General features: G+C 38.1%; 1 protein-coding gene across 7 annotated transcripts in view; it reads left to right on the top strand.

Annotated features, from left to right (window-relative positions):
* LOC150085649 (cilia- and flagella-associated protein 206) overlaps positions 1–24,583 on the top strand; it is a 465,016-nt gene that overhangs the window by 177,392 nt on the left and 263,041 nt on the right. The gene's annotated exons all lie outside the window — the stretch shown is intronic.

The following is a 24,583-nucleotide window of genomic DNA, read 5'->3' as shown; positions in this document are numbered from 1 at the left end:
TCAAATGTCTGATGAACCAATGATAAGAGATCAGTTGTTAACTATCCTCATTAACTACCGTTTCCACCCAATTTGTATGTGGATTGGAGGAATTATCCTGCTTTGTGCAAACATTTTGAATCAGAAGTTAAATAATCCAGGATTATTAAATCGACTTTTAAAGTTGGAATTTCTTAACCATTTAGCACTAATGATCAACATCCTCTAAGGGCTCTCTTACCTTTCAGAAGCTTTACAGAATCACTATGGTAAAAGCAGATAAGTTAATTATTCGAACTATCAATGCTATTGCTAATTTGAAAAATTCTGAAGGAAATTATGAAGCTAAAATTGAGAGCACGTTGAAGATGAAAGAATTTGAAGGAATCAAAATCGAAAGTAAAAAAAAATTACCTTGTGACAAGTTATTAAATGCATTGTTTTATCCTTCAAGGATAAGTTATTAATACAACAGGGTGATTTTAAATTAAATAAAGAAAATAACGATGCTATTGAAAGAAATTTTAAACATATGCTACCAAAATCGTGGAATATGAAAGAACTTTCGTCTCGGTTACAAGACGGTGAAAACCGAATAAGAAATTTAAGTTTATTAATAAAATATGAAATAAAAATTAATGATTTTAGAGATTTTGTCGAAGGCAGTTTATCTTTAAAATCGAGTGAAATTTCCTCTTCAATTAAAAAAGCCAGAAATATCTTTGAAACCATTGCAATTAGCAGTGCTGAAGCTGAGTGAGCTTTCAGCGAAATGAATAATATTGCGACAATTAAACATATTGCAGATTATGATGACCATACATCTAAATGGAAAACCATTGCTTCAATTTAATCCGGATTGTTACATCAAACCATTCCTCTGTAATCATCACTCAGCTATTGAGCAAAGCAGAAGATCGACAACAAATATTAATAAAGCAGTAAATTGGTAATTTTTAGAATAAATTTTTTTTGAATATTTGTGAAATAATTTTTTTTCATGTAATCTGAGATTTTTGTGTACTTTTTCTAGAAAGTTTATTTTTTATGTAATATTCTTTTTTATTGGCACTAATGATATTAAGAGTAGGAGACCAGCGGAATTACTTAACAAGTACAGGTCACTGTTGAAAAAAAGCCGTGAAGTAGGGTTGAATTTGAAAGTGTCTGCAATACTGCCCAGACACGATAGGAGGGAGTATATGATGAGAGCCTTGTCGATCAATTCGGCCCTGGAAAGATTGTGCAAGGCTCAAGGGGTAGAATTTTTTTCAGCCTGGAATGTACTTGTTAACAGGAGAGATTGCTTCTACAGGGATGGGATACACTTAAATAGAAAGGGTGCAAGAATATTTGCTGATGCTATCGAGGCAGTGTTAGGTGGGTCGGAAAACTGCTAGCCTGGGGGGAGACAAAGACTAATGGATTAACAGTAGCCACTGGCAGAGGTGAAAGAGATTCTTGCACTGCTTCTATTGGAATGAGCAGAAGCCTGAAAAACAAGATGCAGGATATTTCAGAGACTGCTGGAAGTCATTGCGGTACAAGTAAACACATGGGTTGTGTTAGGGTAGCTAAGAATAGAAACAGGTGCATGTATACTTGCGTGTACACCAATGCTAGGAGTTTAGTAAATAAATTTGATGAATTTGAGGTATTGCTCAAAACATCAAAGGCAGATATTGTTGGGATATCAGAGACGTGGTGTCACACAGATATAAGGAATGCAGAACTGGAATTTGGGGAGTACAATGTGTATAGAAAGGATAGACAGGACAGGAGGGGTTATGCTATTAGTTAAAAAACACATAAAATCCAAAGAAGTGAAGCCAGTCTACATTGCTGGACAGTGCAGTGTCGAGGAGTTAGTTTGGTGTGACATAAGCATTGCGAGATCAAAATTGAGAGTAGGATTGTGCTATAGGCCTAATGACTCTGATGAGTATAATAAGAAACTATACAGGGAAATAGAGTGGGCCAGTAAATCACAGAGTCTTATAATGCGGGATTTTAATTTCCCAGATATTGACTGGAATTTGGGGCTGGTGACTCACACACTAGCAAGGCTTTTGTGGATTTATTGGATGATAGTTTTCTACATCAGCATGTTCGAGAGGCAACTAGAGGGAGTACTACTCTTGATTTGATTATCAGTAGTGATTCTTCATGCATTAAGAATCTGCAGATAAATGAACCACTATGTGGCAGTGATCACAATGTGCTGAAGTGGGATTTACTCAAAGAGGTAAGTACCATTAAGGGTAAAGGGAAGGGTTATTTCTTTTGTAAAGGCGACTACGATGGACTGAGACAGTATTTAAATTCTATACAGTGGGACCAACTGTTGATGTTACCAACAGCAAATTCAAAATGGGAAGCATTCAAAGAACTTATCTTGGAAGCTTCTAGGCTTTACATACCAACTAAGAAATATTGTTCAAGGTTTAGGCCTAAATGGATGTCAGATGAACTAATGAGACATATGTCAGAGAAGAAAAATGCATGGGATACATACAAATTAACACGTGCCACAGAAGCCTATGATAGATACAAGTTGATCTGTAACCAAGTTACAAACGAGGTTAGGCAGGCAAAGGCATATTACGAGAAATATTTGGCAAGGGATGCAAAGAAAAACAGCAAAGAGTTCTTTACTTATGTAAACTCTAGAAGGAAGGGTATGAATCAGATTGGTCCACTTGATATCGATGGGTCAACTGTTGATGATCCTGCTCAGGTAGCTAACAAACTAAATGAATATTTTGCATTGACATTCACACATGAGGAGTTATTCAGTGAGGGGAATGCCAGAAGTGTATTCAACTCTGGCAGTAAGCTAGAGAATCTTGTAATAACTGAGTAAATTGGAGGAGAAATTGTTGAAGATAAACACAAGAAAGGCACCTGGGGTGAATGGGATCTATCCAGTTATATTACAGGAGGCAGCAAAGGAAGTAAGCAAACCCTTAGCCATAATTATGAGAGCTTCCTTGGACTCAGGGGAGGTACCCACAGACTGGAGATGTGCAAATGACCCTAATTCACAGAGGATCAAAGGCCGACACAAGTAATTATAGACCTGTTAGTTTAACTTCTGTTCCAGGAAAATTAATGGAGGCACTGATTAAAGAAGCACTGCAGGATCATCTAGACAAGACTTCAGTTGTAGCTCAGACACAGCATGGTTTGTTAAGGCGAAGTCTTGCCTGACCAATTTGATTGGATACTATGATGCAGTCTCAAAAGAACTGGATGCAGGGAATAACTTTGATATTATATACAGTAATACCCCGACTTATGCTACCCCGACTTACGCGAACTCGGAGTTACGCGGTTCTTGATTTTTTCGTTTGGCAACGCTGCCGCCCACTATCTTCAAGGTCGTTTTTCATATGTTATCGATATACGGTGCGACGGCGGAGAATGAGAGCGAAAGATGAACAAAATTCAACTTTGCTGCTTTTATGTTTTTTATATCAGTGAAGGGGAAACACATTTCACCATAATAACGTAAAAACCAACACAATTCCAGCTATCGGTATAATCACAAATGCAATTAGATCGAGTTTACTACCAGTTTATAACAGATTTCACTAGCAGAAACGCAACTGGATTTTTATTGTTTTATGGTAGTAACCCCTAGAAATGTGAGGTGTTAATAGTGTATCTCTGCCTTTATGGTGTTGTTTATTCAGTTGCTACATGCGCGCAGCTTTGTTTATGCGTATCAAGCGTGCCTCCTCGTTTTGTAATTGCACTTTATTCCCTAAAAATTAGTAAAATACTTAATTAAAAGGTGTGAAAAGGAAGCGTCCTGGTGAAGACTGCAGATTCTGAGAGAAAAAGAAAAGCAATTATCGATAAACAGAGGCGGACTGGGTCAAAAATTCTTACCCGGGAAAATTTATAGTGGCCTCATACTATGGTTTATGGCCAAAATCACACTGGCCCACCGGGGTTTCCCCAGTAAGGCTTATGGCCAGTCCGCCTCTGTCGATAGAGAAAAAATATGAAATTGTGAAACGCTTTGAGCGAAATGAAAGACCATGTGATATTGCACGTGCTACAGGCCTAAATGAAGCAACGGCGAAAAGCACATGACAATTGCAAACTCGACAGGTTGAAAATTGAAAAGGGCTCAATTGTAAAGGGCTTAAAATTTTTAGAAAACATAGACTCCAACGAAGAACGCGTTATAGCTACAAAGCAAGGAATAAAAAAATTATTAGCTTGCTACGCAGAATTTCTTCGTGAAAAAAATAACGCGCTGTGTCGTCAGACGAATTTGTTAGATTTTATGAAGCCATCGACATCGAAATAACTTTTTAACGTAAGTCATTTGTTTTTTTAATACATATTTTGTATTAATATGTATAAAGAACTGCAATTTTATTAATATTTTTCTTCTAAACTAGTGTTTTTGTTAGTCCTTGGTCCCAATTAAGCAAAACGTATATGTATTTATATGCAAAGTTGTACCCCGACTTACGCGAATTCGACTTACGCGATTTTCATCGGACCCGCCTATCGCGTAACTTCGGGGTATTACTGTACTTGGATCTTAGAAAGGCTTTTGATACTGTTGCACAAATTGGAGCAGTGTGGCATTGGAGGCAAATTGCTGCTATGGATAAAGGGGTGGTTGAGGGGAAGAAGACAGAGAGTGGTAATCAATGGACACTGCTCATCGTGGACTAATGTTATTAGTGGAGTCCCTCAGTGTTCAGTGTTGGGTCCATTATTATTTTCTGTATTTATAAATGATATTGATGATGGCATATCAAGCTTAATGTCCAAGTTTGCAGACGATACGAAGGTTGGCAGGGTTGTCAAGGACACTACTGACACTATGCTGCTGCAACATGATCTGAAAAGGTTGAGCAGATGGGCTGAGAGGTGGCAAATGAAGTTTAACATTGACAAATGTAAAGTCCTACATATGGGAAACAGCAACCTCAGAGCAACGTATCAACTCTGTGGTACTATACTGACAGTGGTAGAGAATGAAAGGGACCTGGGGTGGTTGTGCAGGCAGACATAAAGTTCTCTGAGCAGTGCAGATGGGCTGCAAGAGTAGCTCATGGTGTATTGTCAATGATATATAGGAATTTTTCTAGCAGGGATAAGGAGGTGATTATTCCCTTTTATAAGGCAATAGTCAGGCCACATCTAGAGTACTCTATACAGGTCTGGAGGCCTCATTTCAAGAAGGATGTAGAGCTGCTGGAATGAGTACAGAGAAGGGCAACAAGATTAGTGAATGGAACAAAGGGGTGCTCTTACGAAGAAAGGCTTAAGTTTTGCAAATTACAGTGTCTGGAGACTAGGCACCAGCGAGGTGATCTGATAGAGGTGTATAAAGCTTTGAATGGTTTGTGCATGCTCAATGCTGATGGGATTCTTCCTCTTGCTCAGAATAATCACCTGAGAGGGCATAAATTCAAATTGAGGAAAGACAGATGTAGAATAAATGTGCGGAAATTTGCCTTTAGCCAGCGGGTGGTTGGTGGAACAGACATCCATCGCTTATCGTGGAAGTTGATAGCCTAAATAAGTTTAAGGCTCAGCTGGACAGGTATTTCGAACGAACAGAGGGGTGAAGTGGAAGTGTTTTTTTTTTTTTTTTTTGGCTGATGCTGCATAAGCTTGCTTTCTTGCATCAAATGCCTCTACTAATGGTAATGCTAATATGATGTCAAAATTATTTTTGCATCCATTTCCTTTGTTATTGATAATAGTATCCAATCAGATTGATGACACAAGATCATCTCTTAACAAATGCATGCTGTGGCTGCAGTATAATTGTATTCCTGTCTTCATGGTACTGCATGACTTCCTTTATCAGTGACTCCACTATTTTCCCAGAACTGAAGTCAAGCTAACAAGTCGGTAATTTCTTATGTCATACTTCCCCCACCCTTTGCGAACTGTGGATTCATTCATAAGTCCAGTTTCATTTCATAGAAGCTACTACCTTTGTAAACTGGGGATTCATTCGTATGTTGAATTTCATTTCATAGAAGCTACTAGGTTTTTTTTACCAATAAATACAAAGGAGGTTAGTCAAGCCAAGGGAGATTATGGGAAGTCTCTGGCAAAGAATACCAAGAAAAGCAGCAAAGGCTTCTTTACTTACACTGAGTGATCACTGAATTATGACCACCTACCTAATACTTTGTAGGTCCTCCTTTTACCCTCAGTACAGTAGCTATCCGATGTGGCATTGATTCAACAAGATATCAGAAGCATTTGGGAGGTATGGCCAACCAAGCTGTATGTAATGCAGTCAGCAGTGCAGGTGTGGAGGTGATTGGTGTATCCAGATGCCTGATATGACTTTCCACAGTGTCCCACAAGTGCTCCATGGGATTGATATCGGGGGAGTTCAGAGGTATGTTGGAAGTCAGAACTGTGTTTCTGAAACTGTGCCTGATGGCTCAGCGCATTGTCATCTTGGAAGACACCATCGCCATTCAGTAAAAAGTATAACATAGCGGGGTATACACAGTCAGTAAGCAGTTGACGATAGCGGAAACCACTGATACGGTGTCCCACATGCACCAGCAGTCCAAGTTCCTGCCAGTGAAACATGCCCCACACCATACAACCCCCTCCACCACCCAGCACTTTTGATAACATGCATGATGGATCAAGAGCCTCATGTTGTTGATGCCAAATCCATACACAACTATCCATGGTGTGGAGTAAATAATGTGACTCATCCGACCAGCACACCTTCTTCCAGTCTTCTAACGTCCAACTTGCATGCTCTTTGCACCAGGCGAGTCTTTTAAGCCGATGAACCTTGGTTAGGAGAGAATACCATAAGGGTCGTCTTCTGGTATAGCCCATATGTGCAAGCGTGCGACACATAGTCATGCCAGATATTGATTTGGGTTGGCCCATGTTGTATTGGATAGTCAACTCTTGAAAATTGCTGTGCCTGTTCACCTGCACAAGTTGTCGGACCCAGCACTCACCTCTAGCATCAACCTTTGCCTTACCTTTACAGTTTTGCCGTCGAGTCGTTGTTCGACCATTTTGATGCCAGTCCTGGTACACTTTAACTACAGTGGTTCTCGAACACCCCACCAGTTCAGCCGTTTGGGAAATCGAGGCACCAGCTTGTCGAGCACCCACAAACTGTTCTTTATCAAAGTCTGATAAATCCTTCCTTTCATGCTCGGAATTTTATCACCTACTTGAACCACTGACTCCTTATCTATGCTACTTAGGTCAACTAACTCCACACTCTCATACCTCACACTGGTCAACGGGTCGCATTCAGTTTTCATAGGGGTGCTCATAATTCAGTGATCACTCAGTGTATATTAACAGTAAAAGGAATGGGTTAAAGATAATCATTGATTGTCTCCTTACTCCCTAAGTTTTGTTTCTTCATTTTTATATAGCATAAATTTCTACCTGTTCTTGTGTAGACAGTTTCCTTGTATCTTTGGGATTATTGCTTCGATTTTTGAAAATAGCGGGGGGTTTTCATTTTTCATATATCAGTTATTTTCTTCGTTTTGAAGTTGTTGGCTATTATTATTATTATTATTATTATTATTATTAGCCATAAGGTACAAGGAAGCCTGAGGCTTATGCTGCACCAGCACCAGCCAAAAAAAAAAAAAATTCTGAATTACCCTGAGAGAGAGAGAGAGAAAATCAGAAGTAGAAGGGAATCACCAAGAAAGAGAAGAATGATGATATCCAGCTTAGGACCCTGGGTGTGCCAAGCCCATACTCACCAGATGTGAGCCCCTGGAGTAATGGTGTGATGTGTCCTATAAATATCTTTGAGCGTTTGCTTGCATTCATTTGTGTATGTAGGATAGTCTATTAATATGTGCTGAACTGATTGGATAGTGTCAAGTCTGGCCATCACTCATGAACCAGATGTTATAATACGACTGACAGTACAGCAACCAGTAGCAGGATATGATCAAAGATTTCTATGGTGGACAATGAAGAGAGAGAGAGAGAGGTAGCAGTAGTTAAAGGCAAAGGCACGAGTTATAATTTCAGGAAAGGAAATTATGATGACGTAAGGTGCTACATGGCCTCTATTAACTGGGCAGATATCTCACAGACAGCAAATACAATTCAATTATGGTATACCTTTAAAACATTAATTACAGAAGTCTTGAATGAGTATATACCATTTAAAAAAAAAAAAAAAAAAATACTCCACGAGGGGGATTCCAAGTTGGATGAATAATAGAGTTGCCAGATTACTTGAGTAGAAAAAGACAGCATGGAAAAGTTACAGAGCAATAAAAAGTTTGTTTGTTTGTTATTTGGTTTTTAGGAGCATCAGCAACCAAGGCCACACCGCTCCGGGACACGCAGTGGTCACTCCCTGACCCCTCCGCATCCTCCGCACCCGGCGGTCATGGGCCCGAACCCCAGTCCAATCAAGAAGCGTGCACACACCACTGCTCCTGCCCACCCGACTACGGAGGCACCCAATAAAAAGTACTGAAGCCTATAACAGCAACAAATTGATCTGTAATAGTGCCACAGTAAAGATTAGTGTGGCAAAGGCAGATTATGAGAAATCGTTGACAAAGAGAGCAAAGAGTGGGGTTAAGGAATTCTTCACGAATATAAATACAAAGAAGAGAAGGATAAACAAGATCGGACCCTTATGTAATGGAAGTGCAGTAGTATTAGATACCCCAGCAGATGTTGCCGATGAACTCAACAGTTATTTGGTATTGATATTTACATAAGAAAAAAACTATGTCAATGAGTAATTATGGGAGTGAAGTTGAAAAACATGTAATTAATGATATTGAAATTTCATGATTATTTAATGAAAAAACTTTCGAGCCTACAGGCAGGTAATGTTCCTGGGTTTGATGGCATATACCCTATAATTTTAAGGGAGGCGGCAAGTGAGTGCATTGAACCCTTCAGGCTAATTACGAGAGCATTGCTGGACTCAGGAGAGATTCTGTTGGATTGGAAAAGTGCCAATGTATCTCCAATACATAAAGGCAGCTAAGAGTGTAGTGGGAAATTGACTGGTCAGTCTAACTTCAGTAGTAGAGAAAATCATGGAGGCAATGATCAAGGGTGGAATTCAGGATCATTTCGATAGAAATGGAATTCAGAAGGATACACAGCATGGTTTTGTAAAGGGAAAATCATGTTTAAAAAATCTGGTTTGCTATTTTGACAGGGTTACTCGTGAGCTGGATTTAAGGAATAATTTCAAAATTGTTTATTTAGAATTCAGTAAAGCATTTGACTCAGTCCCACATGAGCAGTTACTTTATAAGCTGGAACAGGTTGAAATCACAGGGAAAAATCCTTAAATGGATACCAGGATGGCCTCAGGCCAGAGGATTGTGATAAATGGTTATTCCTCAGATTGGGTTAATGTAAGAAGTGGGGTTCTCCAGGGATCAGTACAGCAATACCTCGCTTAGCACGGATTCAAACAGCACGGTTTTCACTATAACACAGTATTCAATTAAGTTTAAGTCGAACATTTACTGTGCATATTAAAACTCATTCAACCGCCTAGACACGTACTCTACATATATACTGCATTGTCATATCTTAGGTATGTGTGTATATATATATGCTGCGGTGCCAACTGTATTGTCTCACATGCACATGTGCCAATAGCTCCCCTCAGGCAGTAACCGGCAACGTACAACAGCGATCAGTATTATTAATTCCATCCTGATGAGACAACGTCATAGCTTTTCAAACTTTTCATTTCACAATTTATTTTTTACCCCTTTAAATACGATCGAAAATATATTTGGCTAGAAATCACTGCCAACAACATTCATTCTGTTTAGCAGCTTTGCCCCATCTGTCAAATGATTTCACTAGTTTTGAATCGCAAGTTCAGACAATTGCCAAAGACATTGCGAAGATCGGAAAAGTCTTGGGATTCGAAACTTTCAACACTGCCAATGTACATGACTGCACTGACTCACATGCAAATGACTCAGATGTTGCAACTCTCCTTGAAATTGATGAGCAAACTGCATATGAAGAAGAAGAAAACAATTCTGTAGTGGCACCGAAAGAATTTTCAACTGAAGAATTGGAGAAAGTTTTACGGGGGGGGGGGGGGTTGACATGGCCTGCAAGGCAATTATAAATGGAGACCTGAATGTTGATCGTAGCATCAAGATATGGAAAATTTTACAAGGTGGGATTTGATGTTACAAAGATTGTACGCCAAGAAAAAGAAGAGACGACTTCACCTGATTTTGTTATTGAAATACCTAAATAAACAATAAAGGTTTTTTTTCATCTCTCATGATATTACCTTTTTGTTAATTAAAATTTTTGCAATATTTTTTTATTTCAAATCCATTTAATTGGCTATAAGCACAAATTGTTTATAGATTTATAATTTTCTATAGACAGTTTCTGTGGTACACATTCAATTGAAACCCATTATAATTATACCTCCAACAGCACAGTTTCACATAACAGTTTCGGTCCCGATTAACAGTGCTATGCGGGGTATAGCTGTAGTTAATAACCACTACCAAGCAGAGCTCCTTCTAGAGTGACCTAGATAGACTTCAGGTATGGTCAGAAAAGTGGCAGCTATGTTTTAATCCAGCAAAGTGCAAGGTCTTACACCTGGGGAACAGTAACCCCAAAACAACTTAATACACTTGATGGAATTGAACTAAAGTCAGTAGTGGAAGAAAGGACTTGGGAGTTAAGCTACAGTCAGACATGAAGTTCTCCGAGCATTATAGACAGGTTGCAAGGAAGGCCCATGGTGTCCTATCAATGATTTATCGAACATTTACTAGTAGAGACAAGGACATCATAATCCCACTATATAAGGCTATTGTTAGACCACACTTGGAATACTGTATTCAAGTATTGAGACCATACCTAAAAAAAGACAGCTTCTTGAAAGGATCCAAAGATGGGTAACTTGCCTGGTGAGATTGGCAAAAGTTCATCCAATGAGGAAAGACATTGAATATGTGGGTTTCAGAGCTTGGAAACTAGGCACCTTAGAGGAGATTTGATTGAGGTGTTTAAAACTCTGAGAGGCAAAAGTAAAATGAATGAGGCCAAAATTTTCAGTTATAAATGATTCTAGAACTAGGGGCCATAAATTCAAGTTATGAGGGAAATGTTTAGACTGGATTGCAAGAAGTTTTATTTTAACCAATGAGTTATAAATTATTGGAATGAGTTACCTACATGGGTTGTAGAGGCTGACAGTTTGGGGAAATTCAAAAGTCAGCTGGATAGTTACCTATGGGAGGAGGGAAATGCATGGGTTGTCTATTTCCTTTTATTTTGTAATTTATTAAGTTTATTTAATTTTTTTATTATTATTACTTTTCTCTTTTTTTTTTTTTCTTTTGCTGGTGCAGCATAAGCCTTAGGCTTCCTTGCACCACATGGCCATTACTAATACTAATACTAGTTAATGATGCTTCACTCACAACTAAAAATATACTAACAAAATGTCTCCTGGATGAAAAAAATATATTTTAAAAACTTTCAAAAGTTCAAAACATTCCTCCATCACTACTACAAAATTAAAAGCTGAACTTTTCCAAAAAGGAGGAAAGTGGCAAATCTACTACAAACACAGAGATCATTTTTCAATGGCATATTACAGTCAAAATATCTATTATATCAATCAAAATATGCTTGGTGTAAGTAACGCAAAAGAGGCAACTGCTGGAACAAAGAACCTTAACAAAGACAAATAAAAAAACATCCATTTTTCATGTATGACTTGTACATTACATGGTAGGCACAATGTGTACAGCCGATCGGGCTAGCCGGGTGGGTAAAGTGCCTGCCTGGCAACCCAAAGGTCGTGGGTTCAATTTCGATTCCCGCCTCGGGCTTGGATCAAAGTACTGCAAAAACCTTGGGAGGTGCATTATGGCCACAGAAGCCTATGCGCCAACAACTACCAAAAAAAAAAAAAAAAAAAAAAAAAAAACAATGTGTACAGAGACGTAAAATACATGAATATATACACACATACACAAACGTTTGGCCAATCCCTGCCCATGCTTGAGAGATCTCGCACAAAAATAAAGTTTCACAATATTTTTTATACCATAGAACAATTCCTAATTGCACAAATGCAAATTGACTAAGAGTTCTATATGGAGAAAACTCTGTATGAGGAAAATTTTTTTTCCCACTTACACCAAGTCTGCTTTGCATTAGTAACACCTATCTAATACCTGATGGGGCCACCTTTTGCTTGTAATACAGCCCATACACATCTTGGCATGGAGTCCACAGGGTGTCCTGTAGTAGTGCTGCCCTTGCATTGCACAATGTGTCAAATGTCCTTTTCCAGTAGATCTCAAACATGCTTGATTGGGTTGAAATCAGGTGAGCTGGATGGCCATATGAGGGCAGAGAATTCATTACATGTTCCTGAAAACATTGTGCATATAGCACATCATCTCGTTGATAGATGCCAGTGATCGGAAGACCCAGGGCATGCTGCAAAAAAAGTCCCCAAACCATAACACCGTCTCCAGACTGCCGAACACTAATTGTGCATCCTGGTGCCGTGGCCTTGTGCTGCTTTCTTCATATGTGGATACAACCATTAGCATGAGTTGGAAATGTGATTTATCAAAACAAGTAACACATTCCCACATGTCATTGGTGCTCACATGCCCACACAAGCAGCAGTTTGTCTCATACAGTGAGCATGGGTACCCGTGATGGCCGTCAACTGCCATGCCCTATACGGGCTAAGCTCCAGCACGTAGTCCATGTGGGTATTGGTCTTGCTAATCCTACATGTGCTATGTTACAAGATGAGGCATATGAAGCTCACACCAGGCATCGACTACACATGGCTGTCCCATGTGTGACCTTTGGCTAGTTGTTCAACTGTTGCTGAGCCAGAGTAGACTCGTTAAACCACAGAATAGGAGCACTTAACCACACTGACTATTATAGAGATACTGGCGCCTGCACATCGTCCCCAAAATCATTCATGTTGGAAGGATCTCAATGCTGAGCCATTCTTTTTTGCATACACAAACACCAAATGCCATGTATGCAAACTAAATTTCTTATATCAGCTGTTCATGTCAGACTTCATCAACATCAGAGACCAGTCCATTCCTACACAAGGGGATGTTGCTAATGCAAAACAGTATTCCATCGGGTCGGTCATTAAAATACTAAATCTCTATCTGTACAATATTTTAAATTAATGGAGAGGCTGCTAAATGTCTGCTGGGACCACCTAGTACAATATATATAAAAAAGTCCCCAGGGAAAACAAATTGACAGGACCTTTTCTATACAACCCCTTGACACTCCAAAAATTGTAGAAGAGCAGCCCACATGGCACGGGCACCTTCGTAGCCAGGTGGTCAGGAGCAGCAGTGCGCAGCACACGCCTCTTGACCAGACCGGGGCTCGAGCCCATGACCACCAAACACTAGAGGATGCAGAAAGGTCAGGGACTGACCACCGCACATCCCCGGAGCAGTATGGCCCTAGTCGCCAATGCTCCTAAAAACCAAATAACAACAACCCACATGGCACATATTGTCAGCCATTGTTTTTTGATTAAAATTTTAAATGTGCTCCATAATTTTTGCTCTATTTTAAATTATAATAGACAGAAATAAATATTTTTATATAAATGTTTAAATAGTATGAATCAGAGCTGTAATACTCAATATGTTCTACGTTGAAAACAATATTAGTAAATTAATAAGAGGAGTTTACCTCAATATAGTACGTGGAACACTTCCGTATGATACCCTCCAGAAATTAAAACGGAAAAAACGAAAAAATCGAAAACTTACCGTTACATTAAAGTAAAATATAAATAAATAATCAATTTAACACAATTCAAAATCAATTTAAAACAATTAAAATTCAAATTAACGCAATTAAAAGAACCTAACGAAAATATTCAAAACGATTTTCCTTCCTCTTAAATATTCAAAATGATTTTCCTAAGGAAGGAAAATCGTTTTGAATATTTTCGTTAGATTCTTTTAATTGCGTTAATTTGAATTGCGTTAATTAAAACAATTTAATTGCGTTAATTAAAACAATTAAACTTTTAATTGCGTTAATTAAAACAATTAAAATTAAAATTAACGCAATTAAAAGAACCTAACGAAAATATTCAAAACGATTTTCCTTCCTCTTAAATATTCAAAACGATTTTCCTAAGGAAGGAAAATCGTTTTGAATATTTTCGTTAGATTCTTTTAATTGCGTTAATTTGAATTTTAATTGTTTTAAATTGATTTTGAATTGTGTTAAATTGATTATTTATTTATATTTTACTTTAATGTACCGGTAAGTTTTCGATTTTTTTGTTTTTTCCGTTTTAATTTCTGGAGGGTATCATACGGAAGTGTTCCACGTACTATATTGAGGTAAACTCCTCTTATTAATTTACCAATAAATGTTTAAAAAAAAAACATCCACTGTGCAGCAAGACTGAACATGATTGCTTTAATAACTTCATACTCAATGTCTTGAAATCTCATACACAAAGGTGCTAAACAAAAAGGCTACATTCATTAATTTTTAAAATATATTTTCAAGATTACAGAAAATATAAATTATAATTTATATACAATGAAAGATATGTTGTAATACTATCATACAGACTTGTATGGAGAGAAAACTTACATCAAAAGAAATGTCCTGCAGTTAACTATTTTAACTAGGCCCATTACTCAATCTGAGCATCTAAGTTATACCCACATTTATTAAGCATCTCCATAATACAAAGAACCTATTGCTCTGTTGGAAAGTGTCATCACAAACACATATCACACAATATAAAACAGGTAGATAGATACTGAGGGATAAATAATGTGCATGCAACCCAGCAAGAATGGGTCAACAGCATAACCCAAGCAACTCAATGCAGTATTGCTGGTGCAAGTAACAAGTATCAAGGACAGTGCCAGCCTGGCCTGGTACTGTATATTAGTAAGGCCAAATTTTTATGCCACTCTGCTTGTGTGTGTCAGTAAAGCAGATTTTTTTTCTGATCAGCCAAAAATATAATAAAAATAAAATAAAACAGAATATTCATACTATTACCATTCCCACAAGGTAACCATCCAATTCTGCTTTCAATTAACCAACTCTCTGCCTCTACACATTGGGAAGCAACTGATTCAACAATAACCCACTTGCCATAGGTGAACTTCATGAGGTCCAGTCTGCTGTTATTCCCTAAAATTTTATATTTATGTGCCTTGGTTCTTATCTCACCTATGGGGAGAACAAACCCTTCAATGCCTTATACATCTCAATCAGATCCCTGAGAAGTCGAGTTGTCAAATTTTGCAATCCATCAAGTTGCACTCATCACTGAACTTGTCATTCTTTGAACCCTCTCCAGACCATATCTATTTTTAGGTGTGGTCTCCAAACCTGAATACAATATTCCAAATTAGGTCTAACCATCGCTTTAAAGCCACTCTAGGCAATTTTATATGTAAATAACCCTTTATGTCAAAGAGAAATTATGTGAGTGAAGTTGAAATTTATCTAATTAATGAGAAAACTTTCGAGCCTACAGGCCAGTGAGGCTCCTGGGTTGATGGCACATACCTTATTATCTTAAACAAGGCTGCAAGTGAGTGCATTGAACCATTCAGGCTAATTATGAGAACATCACTGGTCACGGGAGTGATTCCATTGGATTGGAAAAGTTCCAATGTATCTCCAATACAAAAGGGCAGTTCTAAAGGTGAAGTGGGAATTTACCAGCTGGTCAGTCTAACTTCAGTAGTATGGAAAATCATGGAGGCAATGATCAAGGGATAGAGTTCAGGATCATTTAGATAGAAATGGAATTCTGAACGATACTCAGCATGGTTTTGTAAATGGAAAATCATGTTTAACTAATCTGGTTAGCTATTTTGATAGGGTCACTCAAGAGATGGATTTATGGACTAATTTCAACATTGTTTATTTGGATTTCAGCAAAGGCTTTGACTCAGTCCCACATGATCAGTCCTACTTTATAAGCGAAACAGGTTGGGAGAAGGGGTTATGCTTTTAATTAAGAAACACATAAAATCAAAGGAAGTGCATTCAATTGATGTTGGTGGAAAATGGAATGTTGAGTCTGTTTGGGGTTACAAGCACTGGTAAAGGAAAAATGAGAGGTGTGTGTTATAGGCCTAATGAATCTGATGAGTATAATGAGCAATTGTGCAGAGAAATAGAGTGGGCCAGTAAATCAGAATGCCTTATAATGGGGGATTTTAACTTTCCAGATATCAATTGGAACTTGTGGGTTGGTCACTCACTTACTAGCAAGGCTTTTGTGGATGACTGTTTTCTACAGCAACATGTTTGAGAGACAACCAGAGGGAGTAATACTCTCGATCTGGTTATCAGCAGTGATTATTCATGCATTAAGAATTTACAGATAAAGGAACCACTGAGTGACAGTGATCACAATGTACTGATGTGGGAATTACTTAAAGATGTAACTACCATCAAGGCTAAATGGAAGGGCTATTGCTTCTGTAAAAGCGACTACAGGGGTCTCAGACAGTTTTTAAATTCTGTACAGCGGGATCAACTGATGATGTTACCAATGTTGAATTCTATATGGGAAGCCTTCAATGACTTAATTTTGGAGGCTACTAGGCTTTTCATTCCAGCTAAGAAATGCTGTTCAAAGTTTAAGCTTAATAGATGTCAGATGAACTAATGAGGCTCGTGAGAGAGAAGAAAAATTTATGGGATGTATATAAAGTATCAAGTGACACAGAAGCCTATGGCAGTTATGTTTGTTATTTGGTTTTTAGGAGCATTAGCAACTAAGGCCATATTGCTCTGGGGATATGCTGTGGTCATTCCCTGACCTTTCCGCATCCTCCATATTTGGTGGTCACGGGCTCGAACCCCGGTCTAATTACGAAGCATGTGCTATGCACTGCTGCTCCTGCCCACCTGGCTACGGAGGCGCTGCCTATGGCAGATATGATCTAGCTATCACTGTTATTTTAATTCTTTTGGTTTTTACGACTTCACTTATCAAACTTTTTGGGATACAGTGATTACTTGATTGTTATCTTCCATCTCCGTTACTCTTGGAACCTTTTATACCACACCAGACAATATGAATTATTTTCAGTTATATTGTAATTCATTTAGAGTTACATTTACATTTCACTTCAAGAAAATATAGTTATTTGGACATTTTATTCATTTCATATATCTTCAACAGCTTTTACAGTTCTGTTACCGTTCGATATTTCCAGGACTGTAACATTTGTGGACTACAATGCCTTTCGTACTTTATCTCTTGAATTTTCTCCGAATTTACAATCTGGAATTTTCTGCAACCATTTTCGCTCAGTCTTTAATCATCTTTATCTTCTTACTTTCTTGTCGATTAAATCTGTTTTTCTTTCGTGGTGCCATAATTCAAGTGAATCTTTTCTTTTTCCTTTCAGAGAGCTCCACTTATCGTTCATTACATACGTAATGGACTAAAAACTATTATAGAGGTCACTCACTATATCGTTTTATTCGTCTAGTTCTCATTTATGAATTTGCAAATTTATAAATCAGATTTGCCAGTTTCTTTACTGCTGCTTTGCATCAAATGTCATCTGCCATTATTATATAACTCTTCTGAATGTTTTCCCGCTTTCTAACAAATTGTTTTTCAGTACTCGGAAATATAAGGTATTTACTCTACTATGCTCTTTTTTAGAAATTGGATTTATTCACATGGCTACAATACTTTCGTTTTCCATGTCCCAATGTTTTTTTTATTTTTTAAATACTTCTATATCCCTCTCATCTTTTGGTGTATTATAATTTTAGTATATTTACTTTATTCTCATCTTTCAATCCAGTAAAGCTTCCTTCCATTATTTCGTTCTCTTTCTACTTATGTTTATTTTACTTGGCTTTAACTTGCTTTGCACCACTACACTTTTTCTTATATATGAGGGGTGATCATTTAACTCGTGAACTGGTGCAAGATTTTATGTTTACCGCACGAACTCTCCATAACTGCCACTAGAGGCACTCTCTCTCCCTGATCGCTACTGAGCAGACTTGTTGCGTGAAGAGAATTTTTTTAGCTACATGTCACTGATGGTCATTTTGAAGCAATTATCATGTCAGACATACAGATTGATCAGCAATATATGATTTGTTATTATGTCATATAGGGCTTAAATGCATCAGAAACAGTTCAAGAGATTGATGAGTGTCTTGGTAGAATGGCCATATTTAAATGACACAAGCAATTCATTGAAGCCCATGAGTCTGTTGCCGATGGCCCAAGACTTAGTCAGCCTTCCACCTCAACTTCTGAGCAAATCACAAACGATGGAGACAAGCAAATTACACTTTGTGAATTAGCAGTTAGAATGTCCAACTTCTAGAGGAAGTCACCTGCAAATTCACTATATTCCCGGCCACCCTGGGCAGAATCTATAGAAGCGTGACCCCTCTTGGAAGTTCATACATAGACGTAATGCTCACTAATAACAAACTCTGCAACTGCATTGAAAACTGGCAGATACGTGCCTCCTGGACTACCAGCAATCACAACTCAATCACCTTCCCAGTCAGACTTACCACCAATATCAGACAGTGGTCTCAATACGAAGCTAGTAGATTCAACACCAAGAGAGCAGACTGGCACACCTTTAAAAAATATATCAAGAATTTTACAACTCTAGATAATTGGAAAGAATGAGCAGCGTTCCAGCAGAAGAACTAGCCACCGCTTTCTAACACATGGCATTTTCGGCCATAGCATTATTCGCCATCGCGTGAGATGGTTTGTCAGTGTGTCATATGGGGAGATGAAGTTGCGGCCTAATTTTGTTTGAGAGCACTCTGACTAGGGTGAAATATTATGAATTACTCTGTATTAATGTATTTGACTGGTTAAAAGTTCCTTAAACAGTAAAGTCCAATAACATCTTTGGTTCCAGCACAATGGTTCCCCTTCATGCAAAATTGTACTAGTATAATATAACAGTGTGTATGACACATATTTAAAGGCCAGCATATAGGATATGGGGGTGATCTCTTGGCCACCATATTTTCTCGATCTCCCCACTTTTAGACTTTTTCATTTGCGGTTTGTTAAAACAAAAGTTCTCAAATGAATTATATTTAATGCATGTACTGAAATGAATGTCATTATTCTAAAGAATGTTTGTTCTAATTTATTATGTAGGTTACAAGCTAAGGCGCATTTAGGGCTAGAGCCTCAAGCTGCGAACAAATTTAGACTATGTATATAAAGTGCTTAGCATCATAATACACAGCCATTTCTGAATAAACAGAAAATTTTTAAGGTGGCATCGTTTTAGGTTATATCTCATATTGTGAATACCTTCACAACGAGTTGCCATGATATTGCACTACTTCGAATAAGTAACGCTTCACTTATTCAAAGTAGTGCAATATCATGGCAACTCGTTGTGAAGGTATTCACAATATGAGATATAACCTAAAACGATGCCACCTTAAAAATTTTCTGTTTATTCAGAAATGGCTGTGTATTATGATGCTAAGCACTTTATATACATAGTCTAAATTTGTTCGCAGCTTGAGGCTCTAGCCCTAAATGCGCCTTAGTCTAAATACATCATACACCATCAGGCATCTCTCATATTGTGGAGTTATACTTCATAACTGTTTTTGCCATTATTGCATCACTTGGGTACCTACCCACTCACTGAAGAAGGGCCAAATAGCCCTGAAACGGTCTGGGGAGCCTGGTGTTCACGGAGTTTCCGAGAATGGGTAACAACAGTCTTCTCTACTGGGGAAGCGTTACCTATTTGAGGAGTTTATGAGTTTTTGAGTGGTGTGAGTTGAAGGAGTTAGTCCCTTTCATTCTTCTACATGTTTCTTTTTCCTCTTCCACTCCTACTATTACTTTCCCTCTACCTTTTTTGCTTTCTAAGTCTAATAGGGACAAGTGGATAGTAGAGCTATTATCCCACACATATACAAATAGCCCTGAAACGGTGCAGTCTGGGTGGTGGTACCTATCTGAGAATAAGTAACATTAGTCTTCTCCTTAGGTGAAGCGTTACTTATTCGAAGTAGTGCAATATCATGGCAACTCATTGTGAAGGTATTCACAATATGAGATATAACCTAAAATGATGCCACCTTAAAAATTTTCTGTTTATTCAGAAATGGCTGTGTATTATGATGCTAAGCACTTTATATACATAGTAGGTTACAAGCTTGATTGTGGCAAGAGAAAGCACAACATTGAGTTTGTGAATAACATTTAGAGTGTATGTTGGTTCTCTTTCGAAACTACACTGCAGTCTCTTGTACAAAGAACGTTGTAAATTATTTGTGTCTGCTGTTTGTCATAAGATTAAAATTATTGGAATCTCCCATAGTTATTAGTTAGATATTTACCTTTAATTTTTAAAATAATAGCAGCAGCTATACAATATTGTTGAATATTACTGGTAACTGATCTTTGATATATATCTTTGATCATTGGCTCAAATTACAAAGTTGTGCATTGAAAATCCATTCCCATGTCAAATATCTCTTTTTATTATTTCCTGATAATGAATTTTTTATTGCACATTTATGTTTTTTTCTTAAACTTTTATTTAATAAAATTGCTACATTCCACTCCCAGCTTTTTTTAAAAATAATTCTTTTGAATGTTATTTCTTTCATCATTAGTTTCAAGAGGAGACATGATATATAACTGCCCTCGTGCAGCTAGTCATTCCATATAGCTAAATTTGCCTATCAAACAGTGATCATTACATACAACCATTGTTTTTGTTTATTTCTTCTAATAAAATTGGCCTCTTTTTATTTCAGAAGTACACAAATGATGTTTTTAGACTAAACCAAGGAAGAAAAACAACTTTCCCATTGATAAAAAAGCAGTTGATAAGGCAAAATTTTAATTTAGAAATTATAAAATCTAAACAGTAATACTTAATTCAATTTAAACATCAAATTCAAAAATTTCAACCCAAATATAACAGAATTCCAAGCAAAAAATAGCCTGCTCCTAAAAAAAAAAAAAAAACACGACGCACAAATTGCAAGTAACACAATATGCACAAGTGAGAACGGAGCAACGAGTTACAAAGCTTCAAAAATAGGAATGAAGAGAAGATCTGAAAATTAATTTTTTTATATGATTGAAGATTTCATGGAAGTGTAAACACATTTCACCATAATAACCCACAGAATTCCAGTTGTCAGTATTATCGCAAATTCAGTAAGATCGATTTCACTAACAGAAAAGCCCAATAAACAGGTGACTGCTAATTGTTTTTATTGTTTTATGGTTGTGACCTCCAGAATTTCGACCAAACCACGTAGTACCGTCAGAGACAATCGTAGGGTGATCTCCAGTGCTGCGGTCTCCTGCCCCGATTAAACAGTATGCTGTCCCAATTAAACGAAGTAAACCCTGACTATTTTCTAGATTGGTTTCTGTTTTTTAAGATTTGCCCCAAATAAACGGCTGCCCCGATTAACCGGTGGCCCAAATAACCGTAATCCGCTGTATTTGTCTAATTCTGCCTTGAAATTATTTAGGCTATCAACTTCCACAACAACAGATGGACGTTTGTTCCAGTAATCAAATACCCACTGGCTACAAGCACATTGGCGCACATCTATTCTTCAACTGTCTTTCCTCAGTTTGAATCTATGCCCCCTCAGGTTTGTAATCTGAGCAAGAGGAAGAATCCCCTCAGCATTGAGCCTGCTCAGTCCATTCAAGGCCTTATATCTAGGCCTGATGTAGCCGAATGGTCAGGAGTGAGAGTGCATAGCACACACACACACATGCTGCTTGAGTGGACAGCGGTTCAATCCCATGACTACTAAATACGATGAATATTTGTATGACAATTTATTGTAAACTCTACTGACTTGGTTGTAGTGCCGGAGTATAAACCGAAATTTCTACACTTCAATCAGATCGCCTCGCAGGTGCCTAGTCTCCAGAAGCTGCAATTTGCAGAATTAAGCCTTTCTTCGTTAGAGCACCCTTTGTTCCCCCTTACCAGTCTTGTTGCCCTTCTCTGTACTCTTTCTAGCAACTATACATCCTTAGTGAATGAAGCTTCCAGAACTGTATGCACTTCTGAAGCTGTGAAGACTATTGCCTTATACAAGGGGATAATCATCTCATTATCTCTGCTAGGCCCAATATGGCCAAAGTTGCTTTTGTGCCAAAAAATCCAACAGCAACCAACCAACCTTATCCCTGCTAGTAAAATTCCTGTATTGACAAGACTCCATAACCTACTCTGGCAGCCTGTCTGCACTGCTCAGAAAAATTCATATCTGACTGCGCAATAACCCCAGGTCTCTTTCATTGTCCACTACCCTGAGTGTAATACCACCAAGTTGGTTAATTTCTCTGGGATTACTGCTACACGTATGCAGTACTTTGCATTTGTCAATGTTAAACTTCAGTTGCCACTTCTCAGCCCATCTGCCTTTTCCAGATCCTGTTGCAACAGCATACTGTTATTAACAACCCTCCCAACCTTTGTATCATCTGCAAACTTTGGCATTAAGCTTGATATACCTTCATCAATATCATTAATAAGGAGAGAGGGCGCTGACCAAGTACTGGCCACACGTATAGTTTTGGTGCTCCGTTATTTGTTGTGCCGTTTATTGGTTTCAAGTGTCACATTTTCTTTTATTTTGTGTCGATTAAGTTCCTCTTCTCAAGTTGTATCCATGGACATCAACTTCGTGAAGATCAGCCAAGGTAATCGAAAGTTATGGTAATTTTTATTAGCATTGATCTCGCCGGGTCACAACGTGATTTTGCATTGTATATTATTATATTGCCAATTTTGTTAAAGTGAATAGTACCACAAATAACTCCTAAATATTGATCATAGTAATTCTCGGGAACAGTAATCGAACAGTTCTACAACCACATATAACTTTCATGATGAATTTTGGATATTTTGCTAGTTTTCCTCGTTTGACTTTAGTATGCTGGTTAATAAACAAAGGCCTTTGTTCACAGTGTACACGCCCAATCAAGCCCTGATTGGTCAAGCCCTGTTTGAGTGACCGTTAGCATTATTTGGTAGCTATGTACCTCAAGACATCTATATCCAGAATATTTATTGGTACTAAATTTATTTGATTTAAAATACGATAAATAGAAGTTATTAATTTCATTATATTTAAGATATTGAGAAAAAAAAAAATATATATATATATATAATATGCGCAGAGCCGTGCTCCCAATGGCTCCCCAGGACGAACAATAAACCAAGCTCATCATCCAGTATTCTTCATATCTAGGGGTTAAGACTTCCCCCCTCCCACTCGTAAAACTCCAAGATTCTGAACTAAACACTGCACCCCAGCAGCAAAGCAACTCAGCAACTGCCCCTCAGAAGCTTTCATCCTGCGCATTTTCATCCCGCAGATTTTCATCCCTCAGATTTCATCCTGCTGCAAAAAATTATCTTGGCACCATTATCCAATTCTGGATTTGGGAACACAAGACCTGGAGGAGATGCCAGACAGTCAACAAGGCCAGCCAGAGGGTTCCCAGACATCTACAGACAAGCGAGCAGTGAAACCCACCCTAGACAAACCAGAAGAACAGGATGAATCCAGACAAGACACCACCTGCAAGAGGAGAAACAAGAGGTACAATACTGAAAAACCAGACCGGGAAATGAGGAGCAATAGTGAAGCAAGAGATCAATAGGAACCAAGCAAAAACACAGAAGAGCAAAAACAAGGGGAAAAAATCTCCCCCCTGGATCTCTCATTGCCACAGGGAACAGGCCTTGAGCAAGTGCTCACCCTGCGAGCCACTCTAGAAAACATAATGAAAGATAACAGTAGCAGAATTTCTTCAACCTTAAGAGCAGACATAGTCCTTCAGTGGACTAAATTAGAAACAATTCTCCTGCAAACAAATGTGGAGCACCAGAGGGCGCTTGCAGCCCTAGAAGCATATAAAGATGCTGATGGTGGCAAACAAATGCTACAGCACACCCCATCATATGCCCAAGCGCTGAGGCAAACCCCAAGTGAGAGGGAAAAAACCAGCGAATTACAAGTTCAAAAGAAGTAAGTACTCACAAAAACTCCAAATATAGTGATACTGAGACCTACCGGGGACAGCAACCAATCAAGTGAGCAAATCAAACAAAAAGTCATAGATAATATGAAGGAAGACTTTCAAAACACCAGAATAAAGTCTATCCGCAAAACCAGGAACCCAGGGATCGTGATTGAGACTGAGAGCGAGAAGGAGATAGAAGAAATAAAAGCAAATGAGAAAATAACCACATTAGGGCTAAAGGCAGAATTACCGAAAAAGAAAGGCCCAACTATACTAATATTCGATGTAGAGTATGACATGGATCCGCAGCAATTAACAAACGAGATTTATAGAAAGAACTTACAGAGCCACTTCCCAGAGTTGGAACCCTCTGAGCTGATTTTTCCAAAGTTCAAAATTAAAGCAAAGAACGGGATGGGAGTAAATTGGACGGTGGAACTGGCGCCATCTGCTTGGCAAATCTTAAGCACCCAAAACAGAATTTATATAGAATGGAGCAGCCTGAGATACAGG

The sequence above is a fragment of the Mastigoproctus giganteus genome, chromosome 5 (genome assembly GCF_048544385.1).
Source record: "Mastigoproctus giganteus isolate SK-2022 chromosome 5, ASM4854438v1, whole genome shotgun sequence".
NCBI classification, from domain to species: Eukaryota; Metazoa; Arthropoda; class Arachnida; order Uropygi; family Thelyphonidae; genus Mastigoproctus; species Mastigoproctus giganteus.
Note: the sequence above shows the minus strand (reverse complement) of the source record. Positions and strands in the feature narration are given on the sequence as shown.